This window comes from Coregonus lavaretus (genome assembly GCF_964263955.1).
Source record: "Coregonus lavaretus genome assembly, contig: HAP1_SCAFFOLD_961, whole genome shotgun sequence".
Taxonomy (NCBI): domain Eukaryota; kingdom Metazoa; phylum Chordata; class Actinopteri; order Salmoniformes; family Salmonidae; genus Coregonus; species Coregonus lavaretus.
The window spans coordinates 76170-98449 of NW_028159574.1; the positions used below are offsets into that span (position 1 = coordinate 76170).

The 22280-nt window shown below is 42.4% G+C and overlaps 1 pseudogene across 1 annotated transcript; it reads right to left on the reverse strand.

The window, feature by feature from the left end:
• Nucleotides 1-13279: 13279 nt before the first annotated feature.
• Nucleotides 13280-16176, reverse strand: LOC311122705 (carbonyl reductase [NADPH] 1-like; annotated as a pseudogene). The gene is made up of 4 exons: nt 16173-16176; nt 15890-16074; nt 15395-15518; nt 13280-13552 (listed from the first exon to the last, which is right to left on the reverse strand). The product of its transcript is annotated as a carbonyl reductase [NADPH] 1-like (transcript).
• Between the last annotated feature and the right edge of the window lie 6104 nt (nt 16177-22280).

Below are 22280 nucleotides of genomic sequence, written 5' to 3' on the forward strand. Positions count from 1 at the left end.
GCACTTCACAAAATAGATGGCATCATGAGGAAGGAAAATTATGTGGGTATATTGAAGCAACATCTCAAGACATCAGTCAGGAAGTTAAAGCTTGGTCGCAAATGGGTCTTCCAAATGGACAATGACCCCAAGCATACTTCCAAAGTTGTGGCAAAATGGCATAAGGACAACAAAGTCAAGGTATTGGAGTGGCCATCACAAAGCCCTGCCCTCAATCCTATAGAAAATGTGTGGGCAGAACTGAAAAAGCGTGTTGCGAGCAAGGAGGCCTACAAACCTGACTCAGTTACACCAGCTCTGTCAGGAGAAATGGGCCAAAATTCACCCAACTTATTGTGGGAAGCTTGTGGAAGGCTACCCGAAACATTTGACCCAATTTAAAGGTAATGCTACCAAATACGAATTGAGTGTATGTAAACTTCTGACCCACTGGGAATGTGATGAAATAAATAAAAGCTGAAATAAATCATTCTCTCTACTATTATTCTGACATTTCACATTCTTAAAATAAAGTGGTGATCCTAACTGACCTAAGACAGGGAATTTGTACTAGGATTAAATGTCAGGAATTGTGAAAAACTGAGTTTAAATGTATTTGGCTAAGGTGTATGTAAACCTCCGACTTCAACTGTATATGTATAGCAGACGCAGTAGCCTATCTTACAAGGATAAAGAAATGCATGTTGGTGTGTTCTAGCATGTTGCTTGCATATCTCTCTCTCTCTATCTCTCTTTCAATTCAATTTCAATTCAATTTAAGAGGCGTTATTGGCATGGGAAACATATGTTTACATTGCCAAAGCAAGTGAAATAGATAATAAACAAAAGTGAAAGAAACAATAAAAAAGTTACAGTAAACATTACACTCACAAAAGTTCCAAAAGAATGAAGACATTTCAGGTGTCATCTTATGTCTATATACAGTGTTGTAATTATGTGCAAATAGTTAAAGTACAAAAGGGAACATAAATAAACATAAATATAGGTTGTATTTACAATGGTGTTTGGTCTTCACTGGTTGCCCTTTTCTTGTGGCAACAGGTCACGGAACTTTTAAAGGATATTCCCGCGTTGTTAATGAGCACATCCAATCCCCCATACGTCTTCTGCAGAAAGTTACTCAGTTGCTTGGCGCTGCCCCGGTCGCAGAGATCAAGGTGGTGGTAAGCAACTTCAAATCCTTCGGACTTCAGCATCTTCACTGCCTCATTTCAAAGTTTCTCATTTCGAGCAGTAAGAATAACATCCCCCGTAAATGTTGCTTTGCAAAGCTCCCTCACAATCGCAAATCCTGTGCCTTTATTGGCACCGGTAACTACTGCCACTTTTATTTTTTACATGTCCTTCACTCTCCAAACCTTTCTTTCTGTAAAGGAATTAGTTAAAGTAGGCTAACTATGGTTTAAATAATGCAATTAACCGCAATGTGGTTGTAGTAGGCTGACGTGTAGCCTACGCTGATCTGGGAGTAGACAATGTTGATTTAGAGGAAAGTCAACCTTATTGGCTACTTTTGCAAACAAAGGAATGTGCACAGTTACTCTGACAGATGAAGTTGTGTAGCCTAATATATAAAATACCCACATATGATACAATGGGAGGGAGAGGGCATGTTATATTGATATAAGACGGGAGAGGTTAGGTTAGCCTATTTACGCACAGTTCAGACGCCGAATTTATGGCTATTCAACTGAATAGAAATGAACGGCTCATGTCCGCCACATGCATCAAACTCTTTGCGTTCCGGTGGAACTCATTCGTTGTCAATTCGTTGTCAGTGGAGCAGTTAGCATGCCATTCAATATTTTCAGGCAGCGTTAAGAGCTTTGCTTGACATACTGATTGGTTTCATACATAGAGATGGATAGAGGACTCATCTTTATATCTGTGCCATTATAGCATCTGTGACAGCATGGGCAGCGCCACTGAGGCTACAATTCAATTTCAATTCAAGGGACTTTATTGGCATGGGAAACATATGTTTACATTGCCAAAGGAAGTGAAATGGATAATCAAAAGTGACATAAACAAAAAGTGAACAGTAAATATAACACTCACACAAGTTCCAAAAGAATAAAGACATTTAAAATGTAATATGTCTATATACAGTGTTGTAAAGATGTGCAAATAGTTAAAGTAAAAAAAGGGAATAATAAATAAACATGGATTGTATTTACAATGGTTTTTGTTCTTCAATGGTTGCCCTTTTCTTGTGGCAACAGGTCACAAATATTGCTGCTGTGATTGCTCACTGGGGTATTTCACCCAATAGATATGGGAGTTTATCAAAATTGGATTTGTTTTCAAATTCTTTGTCGGTCTGTGTAATCTGAGGGAAATATGTGTCTCTAATATGGTCATACATTTGGCAGGAGGTTAGGAAGTGCAGCTCAGTTTCCACCAGTTTCCGCCTTCGGCGGCCTTTCTCAATAGCAAGGCTACTGTGGGGATTTATTATTCTCATAAATGGATGGGATGACTAACTTAGAAGGAATGCATTAATGATTAAGGCATGGAGGGTCTGTACTGTGCTGATGTGGGTTGTTTCACCTGGCATGCTGTGATTGATGTGAGGAGCTATTTTAGGGAGTAGGGGAAGATAAGAATTTATGTCTCCAAATACTAGACTACACTGCTTCTTTGTGATCTGTGAACCGTCCTTGGACGTAGGAATGGTGTCTAGGGGAGCTGGCTCTTCTTACCATGACAGGTTGTTATGATAAGAATTTATGCCTGGCAACAGTGTGCAACGGTGGAGCGCCAAGAGGCTGGAACCAGCCGGTGCGCCAACGCATTGGCTGAGTAAGTCTAAACCACGCTCAGTCTCTACTCTGATAGGCCCAGCAGGGAGCGGGAACTATCTCTGTCAGAGTATTTTAAGGAGAACTCATAACAATGGATTAGTTCTCTGAATGCCCTGCGTGGTATATCAGTGGACCCGTATATACGAACATCATATTTACCATTGAAGGTTTTGCATTAATTAAAATACTAGTATATCTTAGAAGTCGTGTTGACCTCTTGTTCCTAATACCAGATTTGAATTGACGCAACTTAACACTACTCTCTCGCTCTTGGGGGCTAGGCCTAAGCTTATCTTCCTTTCTATTTTGTTATTTTTATATTAACATCACACAGTGGACACCTAAACCTTTTGGCCTATGCATGCAATGTTCTGATGCATTTAGTGTTCAAATCTCTGACAGCTGAACCATGAGGTGGACAATTAGGGACAATTCGACATTTACTGGGGGAAGGGGGGCTGGTCCAACACCAGGTGTCATAAAAAACATATATTTTCACAGGACCCTCCCCTTGTACTCCCCCTCTTAGAATTAACTCAAAATAATGTTTACGATCACAAATAACAATAACTGTAGCTACCCTGTGTTTATAAATGTGGATATCAACTTTGCTACTTCAGCATTCATTTGTGGCACAGTCGATGTCACGCAGAGCTATGGGCTAGAAAGTTGAGGGTTCGCCCGACCACGCGCGTGGCTGGTGTATTCAGCATGTAAGGGAAGTACCAAAACACCTTGATATAGGGGAGGTGCATGCAAGCAGATAATGAAATGTGGCTAGGATGGAATAAATTATATAGTAAAACCTGCAAAAGGGCGAATGTAAACCCGTGAAAAAACGCGCTAGCCTCCCCTGTGCCCAATAAAAAAAACATACAACCCTCCCCAAAGCCAAAAAGATAAGTTAGACAACCCTCCCCTATTTTGGACCACCCCCCGTACCCCAGTACATTTCGAACTGTCCCTTATTGTTTAATGAAAGTAAAAAACAATAAAACAATGGGCTATGAAGTTCTGCATATGCTACACATCAAAACACAAGGAATAATGTTTTTGTAATTTGTTATAGGCTGTTTTTAAGGACTTATAAATGTGCTTCATTTGGCCAATATCCCTCGTTGTTTATTGATGGCGCTGGCTGCGTTGGTGGACGCACTAAATGGGTTATGCACCAAATGCATATGGATGACCAGTACATTTCTCAAATGTCCAATAAATTAAAATCTTCCCAGTCACTTGTCTGGCGCCAAATTTTCCTAATGGAAACCCTGATATATAATATATAGGCTTCAAAATAAACTTTCCAGTGACACTGACACACCCAATGAAATCATGCCAATACCTAAAGATAAACTAGGCAGAATACTTTGAAAAACAGTGCTGTTCACTCAAAAGTTGAAGAAAAAAAATTGCTTCTACAGACAGATTGTCACGAACGTCAGGAATCGATGAGGACCAAGGCGCAGCGTTGCAGGCAAACATACTCTTTATTACGAGACACGATCAAAACAACAAACGATACGTGACAGTTCACTGTCTACGATAAACAGACTAGAAACAAAATCCCACAAACACGAATGAAAAACAGACTGTATAAATATGGCTCCCAATCAGAGACAGCCAGCAACACCTGACACTCGTTGCCTCTGATTGGGAGCCACTCTGGCCAACATAGAAATAGCACCCATAGAAACAAAACCACATTAATCTACACACCCTGGCTCAACATAACAGTGTCCCCAGAGCCAGGGCGTGACAGTACCCCCCCCTAAAGGCGCGGACTCCGACCGCGTCAACCAAATACCACAGGGGAGGGACCGGGTGGGCACTCCGCCTAGGCGTCGGATCCGGCTCCGGGCCTGATCCCCGCTCCCTCTCCAACCCCCCAAAGTACCCCTGGTCCGGTCTGGCCCCGCTGGCCGGAGCTGGACTGCACACTGATGGAGCGGATCGCTCCAGCTCCGGCGTAAAACATCTGACCAGTGCCGAACCAGGCACCAGTGGAACAGGCACGGGCCGTGCCGGACTGACGACGCCCACCACTGGCTTGGTGTGGAGAACAGGCACGGGCCGTGCTGGACTGACAACGCACACCACTGGCTTGGTGTGAGGGGCAGGAGTGAGCCGAACCGGGCTGACGAAACGCACCACTGACTTGGTGCGGGGAGCAGGAACGGGCCGAGCCGGGCTGACGAAGCGCACCACTGATTTGGTGCGGGGAGCAGGAACGGGCCGAGCCGGGCTGACGAAGCGCACCACTGACTTGGTGCGGGGAGCAGGAACGGGCCGAGCCGGGCTGACGAAGCGCACCACTGACTTGGTGCGGGGAGCAGGAACGGGCCGAGCCGGGCTGACGAAGCGCACCACTGACTTGGTGCGGGGAGCAGGAACGGGCCGAGCCGGGCTGACGAAGCGCACCACTGACTTGGTGCGGGGAGCAGGAACGGGCCGAGCCGGGCTGACGAAGCGCACCACTGACTTGGTGCGGGGAGCAGGAACAGACCGGACCGTACTGGGGACACACACCACTGGCCCTACACCGGGATCTGGAACGGGCCGGACCGGACTGGTAACACACCCCAGTACCTCTCGCCATGCCTCTACACCTTCCATCCCCTCTTCGACCAGTGGCCCCCGTAACCTGGCGGCCTCCTCTGCCAACCCGCTAGACCGCTCTATCGCGGCCTCCTGCTGCCCCGACGTCATGAGCCCCCCCCTAAAAAATTTCTGGGGGTCTCTCCTCCCCGTGGGCCAGGCCTCTATAGTTCTCGCCCAACTCTCGCTCTTCTGCCTCCAACTCCCGCTATTCAGCTCCTCAATTGGCTTGACCCAGTCGAAGCTCTTCCTCCATTGTTCCCAAGTCCACTCTCTCTGCTCTTCACTCGGCTTGACCCAGTCGAGGCTGCCACGGAGATCTGCTAGGGATTTCCCTGGCGATGGCTCCTCGACTCGCTGCTTGGTCCAGTTGTGGTGGGCGTCGTCAGTCCGGCACGGCCCGTGCCTGTTCCACTGGTGCCTGGTTCGGCACTGGTCAGATGTTTTACGCCGGAGCTGGAGCGATCCGCTCCATCAGTGTGCAGTCCAGCTCCGGCCAGCGGGGCCAGACCGGACCAGGGGTACTTTGGGGGGTTGGAGAGGGAGCGGGGATCAGGCCCGGAGCCGGATCCGCCGCCTAGGCGGAGTGTTGCAGGCAAACATACTCTTTATTACGAGACACGATCAAAACAACAAACGATACGTGACAGTTCACGGTCTACCATAAACAGACTAGAAACAAAATCCCACAAACACGAATGAAAAACAGACTGTATAAATATGGCTCCCAATCAGAGACAGCCAGCAACACCTGACACTCGTTGCCTCTGATTGGGAGCCACTCTGGCCAACATAGAAATAGCACCCATAGAAACAAAACCACATTAATCTACACACCCTGGCTCAACATAACAGTGTCCCCAGAGCCAGGGCGTGACACAGATTACTCTTTTCAGCAGTAGGCATTTGTTTTGCAAACGGTAAGCCTACTTTTTCCTCACGATTGTATTTTGAAATTTGTGAAAGGCAAACTGACAGTCGCAACCAACCATAGAAATCAAATCAAATGTTATTGGTCACATACACATATTTAGCAGATGTAATTGCAGGTGTAGCGAAATGCTTGTTCCTAGCTCCAACAGTGCAGTAGTATCTAACAATTCACAACAATACACACAAATCTATAAGTAAAAGAATGGAATTAAGAAATATATAAATATTAGGACAAGCAATGTCAGAGTGGCATTGACTAGAATACAGTGTAATACCAACCATAGCAATATACCCCATAGATGGTAGTTCCCATTCAAGTTAGGACTGGCATCCATTGCTAGTGTACCTGTTGTCTGGACCTATGGCAGTCTCTATGGGGGTGCCACAGGGTTCAATTCTTGGGCCGACACTTTTCTCCGTGTATATCAATGATGTCGCTCTTGCTGCTGGTGACTCTCAGATCCACCTCTACGCAGACGACACCATTTTGTATACATCTGGCCCTTCATTGGACACTGTGTTAACAAACCTCCAAACGAGCTTCAATGCCATACAACACTCCTTCAGTAGCCTCCAACTGCTCTTAAACACTAGTAAAACTAAATGCATGCTTTTCAATCGAACGCTGCTGGCACCCGCCCACCCGACTAGAATCACCACTCTCGACGGGTCTGACCTAGAGTATGTGGACAACTACAAATACCTAGGTGTCTGGTTAGACTGTAAACTCAACTTCCAGACTCACATAAAGAATCTCCAATCCAAAGTTAAATCTAGAATCGGCTTCCTATTTCGCAACAAAGCCTCCTTCACTCATGCTGCCAAACATGCCCTCGTAAAACTGACTATCCTACCGATCCTTGACTTCGGCGATGTCATTTACAAAATAGCCTCCAACACTCTACTCAGCAAATTGGATGTAGTCTATCACAGTGCCATCCGTTTTGTCTCCAAAGCCCCATACACTACCCACCACTGTGACCTGTACGCTCTTGTTGGCTGGTCCTCACTACATGTTCGTCGTCAAACCCACTGGCTCCAGGCCATCTATAAATCACTGCTAGGCAAATCCCCGCCTTATCTTAGCTCATTGGTCACCATAGCAGCACCCACCCGTAGTCTGCGCTCCAGCAGGTATATCTCACTGGTCATTCCCAAAGCCAACACCTCCTTTGGCCGCCATTCCTTCCAGTTCTCTGCTGCCAATGACTGGAACGAATTGCAAAAATCTCTGAAGCTGGAGACTCTTATCTCCCTCAATAACTTTAAGCATCAGTTGTCAGAGCACCTTACCGATCACTGCACCTGTACACAGCCCATCTGAAATTAGCCCACCCAACTACCTCATCCCTATATTGTTATTTATTTTGCTCTTTTGCACCCCAGTATCTCTATTTGCACATAATCTCTTGCACATCTAGCATTCCAGTGTTAATACTATTGTAATTATTTTGCACTATAGCCTATTTATTGCCTTACCTCCATAACTTGCTACATTTGCACACACTGTATATATATTTTCTGTTGTATTTTTGACTTTATGTTTTTTACCCCATATGTAACTCTGTGTTGTTTTTATTGCACTGCTTTGCTTTATCTTGGCCAGGTCGCAGTTGTAAATGAGAACCTGTTCTCAACTGGCTTACCTGGTTAAATAAAGGTGAAATAAAATAAAAATAAAAAAGAGGTTCCAAAATCCTTCTATGGATTATATCTATGGCCACAACGCAACAAGCTGTTCTATATTTGGGGCACATGCTGCCCAAATTGCAGCCTTCCCAACTGTAAGTGCTTGTGATAAAACTTCATCCACAGCAATGTTTTAGAAGCTTTAATAGCCTCATTTTGGCAAAATGATTAACATTTATCAGGCGGTGCTGCAGCACCCCTACTTCCCGTGGCTATGGACACAGAGGTGGGGGTGTTCGTTTCATTTGGAATATGTTTTTATTTTAATATGTACCACTGTAGCAGTGCACATTGCATTTTAAACAAATAGGATAATGGTTAAATTAGCATTATTAAATTTGACTTTGTTGCATTTAGGGAGGCTCATGTCTCAATTCGCACTCTGAATATGTCACCATCTCAACAGGCAGCTTGAATGACTTTATGTTATGGTATGTCAGGTCAATGTAATAGGGCTGGTTGGCTCTCACTCAAGGTTGAGTGCATGCGAGAGTCTTTGTGCTTGCAGACACCTGCGCCACACTTCTTTTCATGTTTCCCTCTTCTCAGTGCATTCCATCTGGTAGGAATACTACTCCTCCAGTTAGAAGGTGATTTGCACAATACAAGTGGATAAGGGAGAGGAGGATAAGTTAGCTTGAATGAAAGGGGTCTCTCTCATCCTCAGGGGTAAACACATGGCAAAACAACTTTATTTTCTCCACCTGAATGCAGAGACACCCAGGTCTCTACAACATGCTACATTTGTCCAAAGTTAATCTAATAATTTCATTATTTTGAAGCATTTCTGTAAGAAATAAAAAGACTGCCTTTTGAGAAAATATTATTCTAGGCGAGTCTCTGATTGGTCTTTGGTGCCCCGTACAGCATCATTAACTAGATCAGGGAAGGGCAACTCTAGTCCTCGGGGGCTAGATTGGTGTCACAGTTTTGCCCCTGCCCGTGCTAACAAACCTTGACTCCAATAATAAACTAATCATGATCTTCAGTTTAGAATGCAATTAGTTTAATCAGCAGTGTTTGCTAGGGATGGAGAAAAAGTCTGACACCACTCCGGCCCCCATGGACTGGAGTTGCCCATCCCTTAACTAGATTCAACCGTGGGCGGATGGTCAGGGGGCCGGAACATAATTACAAATAATTTGTAGACTGCAAATTGATCACAAGAAGCTCAAACAGATATAACATAAAACATAATCATTTCAAACCTTTCTTACATTTGTTTATGATCACATATGGACAACTACAAATACCTAGGTGTCTGGTTAGACTGTAAACTCTCCTTCCAGACTCACATTAAGCATCTCCAATCCAAAGTTAAATCTAGAATCGGCTTCCTATTTCGCAACAAAGCCTCCTTCACTCATGCTGCCAAACATGCCCTCGTAAAACTGACTATCCTACCTATCCTTGACTTCGGCGATGTCATTTACAAAATAGCCTCCAACACTCTACTCAGCAAATTGGATGTAGTCTATCACAGTGCCATCCGTTTTGTCACCAAAGCCCCATATACTACCCACCACTGTGACCTGTATGCTCTTGTTGGCTGGTCCTCACTACATATTCGTCGCCAAACCCACTGGCTCCAAGCCATCTATAAATCACTGCTAGGCAAATCCCCGCCTTATCTTAGCTCATTGGTCACCATAGCAGCACCCACCCGTAGTCTGCGCTCCAGCAGGTATATCTCACTGGTCATTCCCAAAGCCAACACCTCCTTTGGCCGCCATTCCTTCCAGTTCTCTGCTGCCAATGACTGGAACGAATTGCAAAAATCTCTGAAGCTGGAGACTCTTATCTCCCTCAATAACTTTAAGCATCAGTTGTCAGAGCACCTTACCGATCACTGCACCTGTACACAGCCCATCTGAAATTAGCCCACCCAACTACCTCATCCCTATATTGTTATTTATTTTGCTCTTTTGCACCCCAGTATCTCTATTTGCACATAATCTCTTGCACATCTAGCATTCCAGTGTTAATACTATTGTAATTATTTTGCACTATAGCCTATTTATTGCCTTACCTCCATAACTTGCTACATTTGCACACACTGTATATATATTTTCTGTTGTATTTTTGACTTTATGTTTTTTACCCCATATGTAACTCTGTGTTGTTTTTATTGCACTGCTTTGCTTTATCTTGGCCAGGTCGCAGTTGTAAATGAGAACCTGTTCTCAACTGGCTTACCTGGTTAAATAAAGGTGAAATAAAATAAAAATAAAAAAGAGGTTCCAAAATCCTTCTATGGATTATATCTATGGCCACAACGCAACAAGCTGTTCTATATTTGGGGCACATGCTGCCCAAATTGCAGCCTTCCCAACTGTAAGTGCTTGTGATAAAACTTCATCCACAGCAATGTTTTAGAAGCTTTAATAGCCTCATTTTGGCAAAATGATTAACATTTATCAGACGGTGCTGCAGCACCCCTACTTCCCGTGGCTATGGACACAGAGGTGGGGGTGTTCGTTTCATTTGGAATATGTTTTTATTTTAATATGTACCACTGTAGCAGTGCACATTGCATTTTAAACAAATAGGATAATGGTTAAATTAGCATTATTAAATTTGACTTTGTTGCATTTAGGGAGGCTCATGTCTCAATTCGCACTCTGAATATGTCACAATCTCAACAGGCAGCTTGAATGACTTTATGTTATGGTATGTCAGGTCAATGTAATAGGGCTGGTTGGCTCTCACTCAAGGTTGAGTGCATGCGAGAGTCTTTGTGCTTGCAGACACCTGCGCCACACTTCTTTTCATGTTTCCCTCTTCTCAGTGCATTCCATCTGGTAGGAATACTACTCCTCCAGTTAGAAGGTGATTTGCACAATACAAGTGGATAAGGGAGAGGAGGATAAGTTAGCTTGAATGAAAGGGGTCTCTCTCATCCTCAGGGGTGAACTCATGGCAAAACAACTTTATTTTCTCCACCTGAATGCAGAGACACCCAGGTCTTTACAACATGCTACATTTGTCCAAAGTTAATCTAATAATTACATTATTTTGAAGCATTTCTGTAAGAAATAAAAAGACTGCCTTTTGAGAAAATATTATTCTAGGCAAGTCTCTGATTGGTCTTTGGTGCCCCGTACAGCATCATTAACTAGATCAGGGAAGGGCAACTCTAGTCCTCGGGGGCCTGATTGGTGTCACAGTTTTGCCCCAGCCCGTGCTAACACACCTTGACTCCAATAGTAAACTAATCATGATCTTCAGTTTAGAATGCAATTAGTTTAAATCAGCAGTGTTTGCTAGGGATGGAGAAAAAGTCTGACACCACTCCGGCCCCCATGGACTGGAGTTGCCCATCCCTTAACTAGATTCAACCGTGGGCGGATGGTCAGGGGGCAGGAACATAATTACAAATAATTTGTAGACTGCAAATTGATCACAAGAAGCTCAAACAGATATAACATAAAACAATCATTTCAAACCTTTCTTACATTTGTTTATGATCACATATGGACAACTACAAATACCTAGGTGTCTGGTTAGACTGTAAACTCTCCTTCCAGACTCACATTAAGCATCTCCAATCCAAAGTTAAATCTAGAATCGGCTTCCTATTTCGCACAAAGCCTCCTTCACTCATGCTGCCAAATAAAACTGACTATCCTACCGATCCTTGACTTCGGCGATGTCATTTACAAAATAGCCTCCAACACTCTACTCAGTGTCGTATATGAAGATTATGACGTTGTTAATGTTTTTAAGTGGAACCGGAGAGGACGTTTATTTTAGTGTCAGAGGGAATGGTTTTAATGTGACACCCCGGATAGGACAGAGAAGTCTGTGTGTTGTAGACAGGGGATTGGACAGTAGAGGGAGCCACCCCTATCTTGGGAAGATTATATATACTGGGTAAAAAGCGAAGAAGAGGTTAGAGCGACCATTGCAATCTGGGACGTCGCTCTCCGGGTGGGCATGACACCTGTAAAACTTATGCTGAAAGCTTGTGATATGAATAAACTTATGATCAAGGTTCAGTATGAGCGGACTCCTTTGTTTATCAGCAATAATTGCCAGCATTTACTCGATACTACATCAGCAAATTGGATGTAATCTATCACAGTGCCATCCGTTTTGTCACCAAAGCCCCATATACTACCCACCACTGTGACCTGTATGCTCTTGTTGGCTGGTCCTCACTACATATTCGTCGCCAAACCCACTGGCTCCAGGTCATCTATAAATCACTGCTAGGCAAATCCCCACCTTATCTTAGCTCATTGGTCACCATAGCAACACCCACACGTAGTATGCGCTCCAGCAGGTATATCTCACTGGTCATCCCCAAAGCCAACACCTCCTTTGGCCGCCATTCCTTCCAGTTCTCTGCTGCCAATGACTGGAACGAACTGCAAACATTTCTAAAGCTGGAGACTCTTATCTCCCTCACTAACTTTAAGCATCAGTTGTCAGAGCACCTTACCGATCACTGCACCTGTACACAGCCCATCTGAAATTAGCCCACCCAACTACCTCATCCCCATTTTGTTATTTATTTTTGCTCATTTGCACCCCTCTATTTGCACATCATCTCTTGCACATCTATCATTCCAGTGTTAATACTAAATTGTAATTATTTTGCACTATGGCCTATTTATTGCCTTACCTCCATAACTTGCTACATTTGCACACATTGTATATATATTTTCTGTTTTATTTTTGACTTTGTTTTGTTTACCCCATATGTAACTCTGTGTTGTTGTTTTTAATCGCACTGCTTTGCTTTATCTTGGCCAGGTCGCAGTTGTAAATGAGAACTTGTTCTCAACTGGCTTACCTGGTTAAATAAAGGTGAAATAAAAAATTCAATAAACATACCACTCTATTATGTGTAGGAATACTTTGGAACAGATTTCCACAATTAAAATCACTTAGAGCTGATTTGCTGTTGTTTTTAGTCATGTCCAACAATACAAAAATAAAACTGTTGGGGCCAAATAAAAATCAGGCCGCCAGTTGGGGATACCCTGCCCTAGAGGCTCAATTCAATAAACTAAGTTACAACTTTGAACAAGAGTTTCCAGTAAATCACTGTCTCAGGCATTACTATCATTAAACTTTTTTGAAAGAATAACAGGCCTTCATTACAGGGAAAGTACTCCAGAGTGTTATTTATGTAAATGAATCACATTAAATCATATAAAGAAAAAAAAATCTCCACCATCCTCTGTTGCAATGAGTCTTTTACAATGTGAATTTGGCAGAATCTTTTTGTGCAATTTACCTCAAGTCTCTGATTGAGATGAGGTAAACTTCCCGCTGCCTTCACTCTACCATTCCTGAACGGTCTTGTCCCACACCAACTGTCCATGTGGCTCCTTTGCCCCTTCAGGAAGAAGTGCCAGATAGGTAGGAGTCTGTGCTCCTTCCTCTGGGCTCTTGGGGGCCTTTGAGCCTGCCATGTCAGTGCGGACCCAGCCAGGGCAGCAGGCGTTGGGCAGGATTCCATCAGCTGCCCGGGTTTTAGTCAGAATATGAGCCTGAATCCTGGACAGCACAGTCACTCCAATCTAAACAGAGGTGAAAGAAACAGTATGATAAATCTGCCATTTGTTCACCTGTTTCAAGAAGCTAGGCGTATGTCGCAAGTCACTACTTCACAGGAGAGGCATTTGAAATGCATATATATTTTTTAAATCAAAATGCGTTTTTGTTTTTATGCCTTTTTGGAACATGTGAACTTTCATGTGCCTTAATAAGAAACTTGTATGCCAGCTGTAAATACGAAGACAATTGTTAAAATTACGAGCCTAGTTGGTTTAGCCACAGAAAAAGACAGGAACCTTCCCGCTAGCCATGATTGGCTGAGATAATGGATAGGCTGGACATGCCGAGAGATGAGTTCGGATTGGTCTGCCATGTAGCACGCTTCTGTCTATAACATGAGCTTCTCAGTATGTGTAGATAATCCTTGCTACCGTGGCTTTTTGAAAGATAAACGTTAGCCATGGATACCTGCAAAAGTGTTGCTACTGCACTCAACAACGTCGCTGCCCAGAATTTAGCAGGCGCTAACGACAAAGATCAGTGAGAAAAAGTTGTGATGGACTACTTTTCTGCACAAGGCCAGTGTGAACCGGAGTGACTTAACACAACAACGGACCAAACAAGCTGTAGCTAGCTACAAACCAAACGGAAAAGACACGCTGCCGTGAAGCGTTCATCCATGTATACGGGTAAGAGTCTAGCTACATTTTCACATATTTAACGTTTCTAATTTTGTCAGAAAGTCGTTTTTCATTGCAAGTTAAAGCATACTGTTAACTAGCTAGCAAATGTTAACTTGCTTGCTCACTAGCTAACGTTAAGTGTATGATCTGTGTAGTAATATTATTTGTATCTCAGAAAGCTATTTGCATTGCTAGTTATAGCCTAATGTTAGCTAGCTAGCTAACATTGAACCTAGTTGGTTAGCTTTAGCTACCTGCAGATTCATACTCCAGTATTTAATGCATAGTGGCTAGCTATGACAATCCGTCTATTGTAGCTATGGGTTGGGATTATGGTTCATTGTTTAGCTAGCTACATGTCGAAACAAAAGACTCCACTTCATAAGAGAATGATTACATGACCCATCAAGTTAGCCAGGTGTGTCTGGGGGGTGATTACGGCCAACTATTGTATTTCATGAACATGTACACATAAAGTGCATTTTTACCTGGAGTTTTCCCCTTATACTAGTGTAACCGGTGTGAAATGGCTAGCTAATTAGCGGTGCGCACTAGTAGCGTTTCAATCGGTGACGTCACTCACTCTGAGACCTTGAAGTAGTTGTTTCCCTTGCTCTGCAAGGGCCGCGACTTTTGTGGAGCGACGGGTAACGGTATTTCGAGGGTGACTGTTATCGATGTGTGCAGAGGGTCCCTGGTTCAAGCCCAGGTAGGGGCGAGGAGAGGGACGGAAGCAACACTGTTATACTAGGCTACTACTTTCACCACTTTTAGTCTCGAAATCTTTGGTTGTTTACTACACTACCTTACTCACTTTGTTTAGCACATGGCCTCACATATGAATCCTTAAAGAGATGGGTGGGGCTAAAGCTTAAGAGGGTGTGAACGATGCAGAACAGGTTTAGACAAAGAGGAGCTATCCAGTAGGAGTACCAAAACATTCAAGGCTCATTTTCTTAAAAGTGGGGTTACAAGTTTATCAAATTTCAAAGCAGAATTACTTTCCCATTGTTCCTCAACTACAGTGTATGATATACCATTTTGTAGCTCTGAGTCGCTACTTTTATCCAATGTAAAATAAAAAAACACAAATTTCAAATGTTGCTACATAAGACCAAATCGAGGCAGTTGGTCACATTTGCCCTTTCCCCTTAATAGTTGTGTGGACAGACAGAACCCTACCTTTGTTGTGCCATAGGCTGTGTTTGGCCACCCATTGGCCTGATGGTTTCCCTGCTGAGCGGCAATAACAAACTCCCCCATCAGCAAGCACAGCTCCTCCTCAGAGAGCTCAGTATCACGGAACCTTCAAGACATAACAGAAAAAAAGACCTTGTAATACAGTGGTTTATGACTGCATGTGATGATCACAGTAATGGTTTAATTTGAAAATGTTGTGTATGATCTGTAGTAGCATTTGTGTGGACAAAAATTGCAACTGACATAATAAACTGATTTGATTTTCAAATGTTGCTGTTGTGGCCTAAAGTACAATGTTCTTCATATCTGCTAATGCAACAGCTGCTATTGAAGGGATGAATCTGGCTTTCATTCAAGTTGGTCAGGTTTGCGGCTAGACGGATGTATAAAGATAGTGTATATTTCTCCCCCAATAGATTACAATTCAGAATGAAGTTAAGCATGAATGGGGCTTTCAATACAGAATGAAGGTCATACTTGGCTTGTAGTTGAGGGCTGCATGTATCAAGAGCCTTCTTGCTAACAAAGCTGGAGACATTCACCACTCTGGCATTTGGTCTGAGGAGGGGTAGGAGAACATGGCACACCCACATCCAGCGTGCCCCAAAAGTTGGTGCGCATGGTCACCTCAGCCTGTTCTCCAAAAGGCTCAGTTGCATCATCTAGGGAAAAAATGTGATGATCAATTATTGCTTTCTACAACAAGAGAGAGGGGGAGAGAGTGGGGGAGGGGGCCTATGTCAATATAGGTCACCCTCACCCATCATATCTTCAGAGCATAATTTTCTAATGCAATCACACTGCTACATAGGATCATAACTCATGTTACACAAAAGTTGCAATCAACTAGCCCTACTATCATTGCTAGGCAGTTTAAATTGAACAGCTGATTGTTGCTAAACATGGCACAAGATCAACCCACAAACCTCTCACTATCTGGCTACAGTGATGGAGTTATTATACACTGGCTCAGGCGAAAGCGGGTAGGGAGGAGCACACTTCTCAAATTGAACAGTAATCTGCGCCACTGTCACTTTGTCAACAAGGCAGCATGGTGCATCACCCAGAAACATACATCTCTTTTCCATAAAATAAATGTTTGAATTTTCGAACTACTTTTAATTGGGAAGGCAGATAAATCGTCTTTATCAAAAGCAATCACTTTTGCATTGTGGTATCTAAGGAATTTATGACTTTGCTAATGGTTGCAAATGGTTTTAGAGGATGTTGACTTAGCTTAAGGGGAGCATCTGGAGAGTAGTTCTATAGGGGCACCCTAAAGCAGAGGAAGTCTATTAGGTGGAGTCCTGGGATTGGTCTGTAGGGGTAAACACCCATATTATGTTACATAGGGCATAGGATAAATACCACGGTTAAAACAGAGGATGGGGAGAATAACATATTACAGATTGGAGCCGGTTATTCTCCAGATATCGGCAGATATCTGTAAATTGACGCTGGAATACTTTGATACAATAAACCTTTATAATCAAAGTACAGTGTCAGCGGAATTCTTGTTCTCACAGCATCTCAGCATAGTTTTCTCGACACCACATAATGGCGACGAGGTATTGGTCGTGTTGCGTCTTTTCTCAGCGTTCCATTCATGGGCGCCGAGCTGACTCTAGCTCCAGAGTCTGGCAGATAAGGGTGAGTTTTTTCACTACTTTGGGCACTGGTTAGTTCGTGTGTCTGTGTGTGTGCGTTGAATGAATGCACCGTTAAGAACTTGCGTGTGTGCTTTGCTGTTATTTGCTGTGGGATAAGAGTCCGTTCTAAATTTCTAAATTTGTTTGCGCTGGTAACAACGCAAACAGGGGGGAGTGTCTATAGGGATATTTTGCTTGAATAAAATTCAAAAAGAATACAATGAAGGAAAGGCCAGGAACTAAGGAAAATGTATACAAATTAGGACCATTGCGAATCTATGGAAAGCCCTCTCAGGAGGCGATCATTAGGATGGGCCGAAAATCCTAAAAGCACATTAGGTGGGTTTAGGTCAGTCCCGGGGACTGTGGGTTGTGGTATATACATTCGATTGCAAGTTACCACTCAACTTATAGTTGACGAAGTATATGCTTGATGTAACCGCTCATTGAATTTCCGCGAACTCGAGGTAGCATAAATTTAGGAACAAAGGAAAAAAATGGCGCGATGGTAGTAGCATGCTTAGAGGTCCGTAGGAACGGAAATAAGCCTCTTAAACTGTATGTGTGTGTGTGTGTAGAAGAGAGTAGGATTTGTGTTCGGTGTTTTGTGTTGGTTTGTGAGCTCTGTTAAGTGTTACTGTTTGTCTATGAGGGGAAAGAGAGGAAGTACAGCGGGACTGTCTACTTTCTGTTGTTTAGACTTGGAGAGAGCTGCTTGAGAGCTCCCTCCACTCTGAAATCGCATTGGTGAATGAACTACGCATGCGTGTGATTTTATGAGTTTAGAGTTACGTAGAGCAAATGTGCCACTCCTCTGCATGCACTGAGCTGCTGGGAGACGTATACTCAGAGCAGACAGAGAGGGGGAGATTTAGACACTAATAGAGTGTTCTGTTTGTTAAATCGGCTGTTGCTTAACGATGAAACTATTTGTTGAGATCTATTGAATTGATAAATGAGAGATATGTTGACGGATTTAAAAAAAGAATAATAAAAAAAAGGTTATTGAGCTATTTATACTATTCCTGAGTTAAGTTGTTTGCTTATTTCTTAGAGTGAATGTGAACAGAGGAATATTGAATGGTTGAAATACCCAGTGAGTGCATAAAATACTAAATTATTGTCTGTTCTTTGTTCTTCTGTGATATGAGAGACGATAAAAAGGAGGAGAGAGAGAGGAAGTGCTGACGAGTGCATCATGCGACAGAGTGTGCTGCAACGGATCAAGTCAAATCAAGGCTAGTACTGTTCTATTCACAAAACTTACCTTCCATTAGAGGATATTTTGGGTGCCTAGCATATTTGATGTTATGACAATTTGACAAGGACTTGGCAACAGACTGATCAATTGATGTAATTAAGAATTGCATTTTGGAGTTTTTGTGCATGAGTGGGTTTGATTAGAGTTGAGGGGGAAATCGAGCACTGACATTATTCTGTAAAATTAAGGTAATTGGGTGCTTATTAAGCAATGGGTTTGTGAGTGGTAGTGTTGCTGGATTAGAAGTCTTTATTTTTTGGATTGCTCTAAGGTGACTACTTTCATTTACTTTCCTGATCGGATGTGGTAAGATTGCCACTAATCAATAATTTGGTAAAATAAAATAAAATAAATTGATGAATAAATTAATTGATTAATAATTAATTTGGGGAAGAAAAAAAAGAGGGAACAATAGGCTACATAGTCTAAAATAATGAAATAATTAACAATAAAGGAATATAAAAGAGTTGTTACAAGGGGGAAAAAGGACATCAAAACTATGAAAGTAATTACTCCTGTTGATGTAGTAGAAAATAGTAATCCTTTAGTTAATGGTGTTGCAAGGTTATCTGGGAAAGGGAATAAACGTTGGCCTGACATTGAACAACCATGGCCAGTGGAAGGGACTCTTAAACCAGACGTCATCAACATGATGAAAGTGATTGAATGATAGAGAGAGGAGAAGCAGAAACTACCATAAAGATGAATCAAAAGTAGGAAGAAAATGTCTGGAAACTAAGGACGGAGTGAGGTTCAGGAAGATGGAACTTGAAGATGATGATGATGATGATCAGAGCGATTGAGAAGAGATCATGGGTGGATATGACTCTGTGATCAGAAGAAAGTTGGCAAGAGAGGAAAGAAGGGGTGATGGAAGTTGAAGGAAGAAGAAGGATACTAGAGATTCGATCTCTGATGAAAGTGAAGATGGAGAAAGCGATGAAGATTTGGAGATGAAAGGTGCTTTATGTTCAAGAGGATTTTATCCTACAATGATTAGCACAGAAGAAATAGAAAGAGATATAGACTGATGCGTATCATGCCTGGATAAGGGGAATAATTTAGAAGAAGTAAGAACTGGAAGAACAACTCAAGAAGCTGAAGATACAGAAGAGAAGAAAAAACTGCTGAGAAAAGGATCCCAAGAATTGGAGAAGAATAATACATTGAGGAAAGGAAAGAGAGCACAAGTAAGAAGATGATGCAAGATGATATTTCGAGGACAGAACCTAGAATATAAGCCTTTGAAGAATACCGATATGTCAGATATACTTGAGAAGCTGTCTACTCTTCAAGATGGAGCATATCCTTGGATTTCAAAATTGGAAGAAATTATGGTGGGAACATAGTCTGCCATAGGAGACATTAAGAGACTTTTGGCTAATCTCCTTGGGATTCCAGATATGGAAGAAATATTTCAGAGAGCGAGACTTAATAGATATGTGGGGACTGAAGTGAATGACCCTGAATTGTTGGCTGCAAGTAGAAATCGGCTGTGGAGAGCACTGAAAGATAAGTTTCCAACAAATGTGCATTCTGACAACATTCTGATTGACACACTAGGTCAACAAGAAAATCTGAGAGCCTATGTGTCAAGAGTTCATCAAGTGTGGAGAAATATTATTGGAAATGATCCAGATGTGAGTCAAATTGAGAAGTCAATTTTGAGAGCTAAATTGCAGATGGGACTGCCCTCACAAGTAAGGAGCAAACTGGCAGAGGTTGTTGGACTTGGAAGCATGACAAAAGGTGTCTATGGAGATTATATAGCCCATCAAGTGGATCTGTACAGGAAGAAGGAACACAACTAGAAAGAACAGGACCAAGAAACTCTCAGAAAACGTAATGAAATACAACTGGGGGAGAATAAGAAGGAGAAGAAAAGCTTTGGTTATGAAGAATCAGTGTGCACCAAATCAACAATCACTGCTACAGCTTCAACTGAACAAGGTCAAATGCAATTGTACCAGCCACAACTAGTGGTACAAGTTGTTTCATATTCATAGCCAGTTTCTGGAAAGACACAGAATTGGAGAGGAAGAGGACGAGAAGGCTTAGGAAGAGCAAGGATTCTAGGGGTGCCTAGAAGATCCGAAAGGGGGGTGTCAGCTGGTAGCACCAGTTAAGGGGAAAAAGATCCAACAATTGAGGTGAAAATAAACAACTGACCATTGGAAGTGATGATGGATAGCGGAACGGCTTTTATCTGTGTTCAGCCTGAAGAGGTTACACATCTCACTATGTCAAATCAACTAATTAGGATAGGGATTTGAGGGAGTGAAACAGTTGATTACTCTTAAGGAACCAATTGAGCTCTGCTATGAAAATTACAATACCTATACTGGTATCAGAACATAAACCTATTGCATTGTTGGGAAGAGATGCATTGTGGAAGTTGAATTGTACAATAAGATGTACACCAGACGGCTGTCTGGTAGAAGTGCCAAAGGAAAAGGTTTACCAATTGTTAATGATGACAGAGATGGATTAATCTATAGTATTCTGGATTGGAAATCTCAGTGAAGATTTTTTGAAGCAGGCTAAGATGTGGAAGAAATTTAAGGAAGAATATGCCAGATGTGAGGCTTCTGGAATATCCATTTCAACTCAGCGGAAGTATTTCAAGAATGCTGCCTGATTGAACTCAGAGGAATGGTTGAGTCATCAACTAAAGAAAGTTCAACTCAGCTTATGTTGAATAATTTAGGACCACAAGGAGCAGCTATGAAGATAAACATAGATGATTATCTGGATAAAGAATTGGAGATTGAGAAGAGTGTGCAACATGTAACCTAGTTGGTTTCTGAAGGCTATGAGCAGAAGTAAATAGGAGAAATGAAGACAGAAGCAGAGAAAGCTGTTTTTGTACTGATGGAAGAGAATTGGGGGATTTGGAGGAGTGAAGATCAGCGATTTCTGAAAATGATGATTTTGGCTCAAGAACAAGGAGAGTCTAAGCTGTATGGATGACACATGAATATATTTGAAGTGTGAAGGAATTGAGAATCTATGAAAGAGGAGATGTTGAAAAAGTTCAAGAATGTTTGTGATATCAAAGTAGTACTGATATTGGATATGTGAAATCAGCCCAATTGAGGTGAAAGTTGAACTTCGACGAGGAGGCAGACCTCCTTGGAAGAATCAGTATCCATTGAAAGATGAAGCAATCCAAGGGATTGAACCGGGAACTGAAGGACTTTCAAAAGCAGGTGTTTTGAAGGCAAGAAAAAATCCTTAGAGTAGCAATCAATTGTTGTCTTGGGAGAAACCATGAGGGGTTGATAGTAGCGCCTCTGGACCTATTAGGTCTGATGATTTAGGAAGCTAGGGGTTAGCTAATGTTGCAAGGGGGGAGATTAGGAGAAAGATTATAAAGGAGTAGGGTTTTTTGGGAACCATATTTGCTTGAATAGATTGACTATGTCATAGGCAGGTGGACAATCTGTCTGAAAAATTATGTTTACAGGGGGTGACTGTTATTCTTGGTTACATTCCTACACCAAGAGGGGAATAAGATGTCAAACTAAGCTAAAGGATGCTCAATCGTTTGCCAAGTTTTTGTGTAAAGAAGTCATAAGCAGGTGGGGACTTCCGGATCACATATCCTAAAATTAGTGGGAAAGGAATTTGTGGATAAATCAGTGAAATGTTCTTTGAAAAAATTAGAGGGAAAGGAATTTGTGGATAAATCAGTGAAATGGTTTTTGAAAAGTTAGGAGAAAAGTCAGACTAAAAAGTTATGAAAACTAGGGTTGAAGAAACTCTAGGACAGTCAGCTCAGCTTCAATGTTAGTAAGAGAGAGAGAACAGTGGTGAGGGAAATGTAGAGTTAAGTGGAGAGATAATTTTGGAGAAGAAGTGTTGTTATGAGGATAAGAAGTAGAAGCTGTTTCACCTAGTGAAAGGAAGTATACAGTGGGGAAAAAAGTATTTAGTCAGCCACCAATTGTGCAAGTTC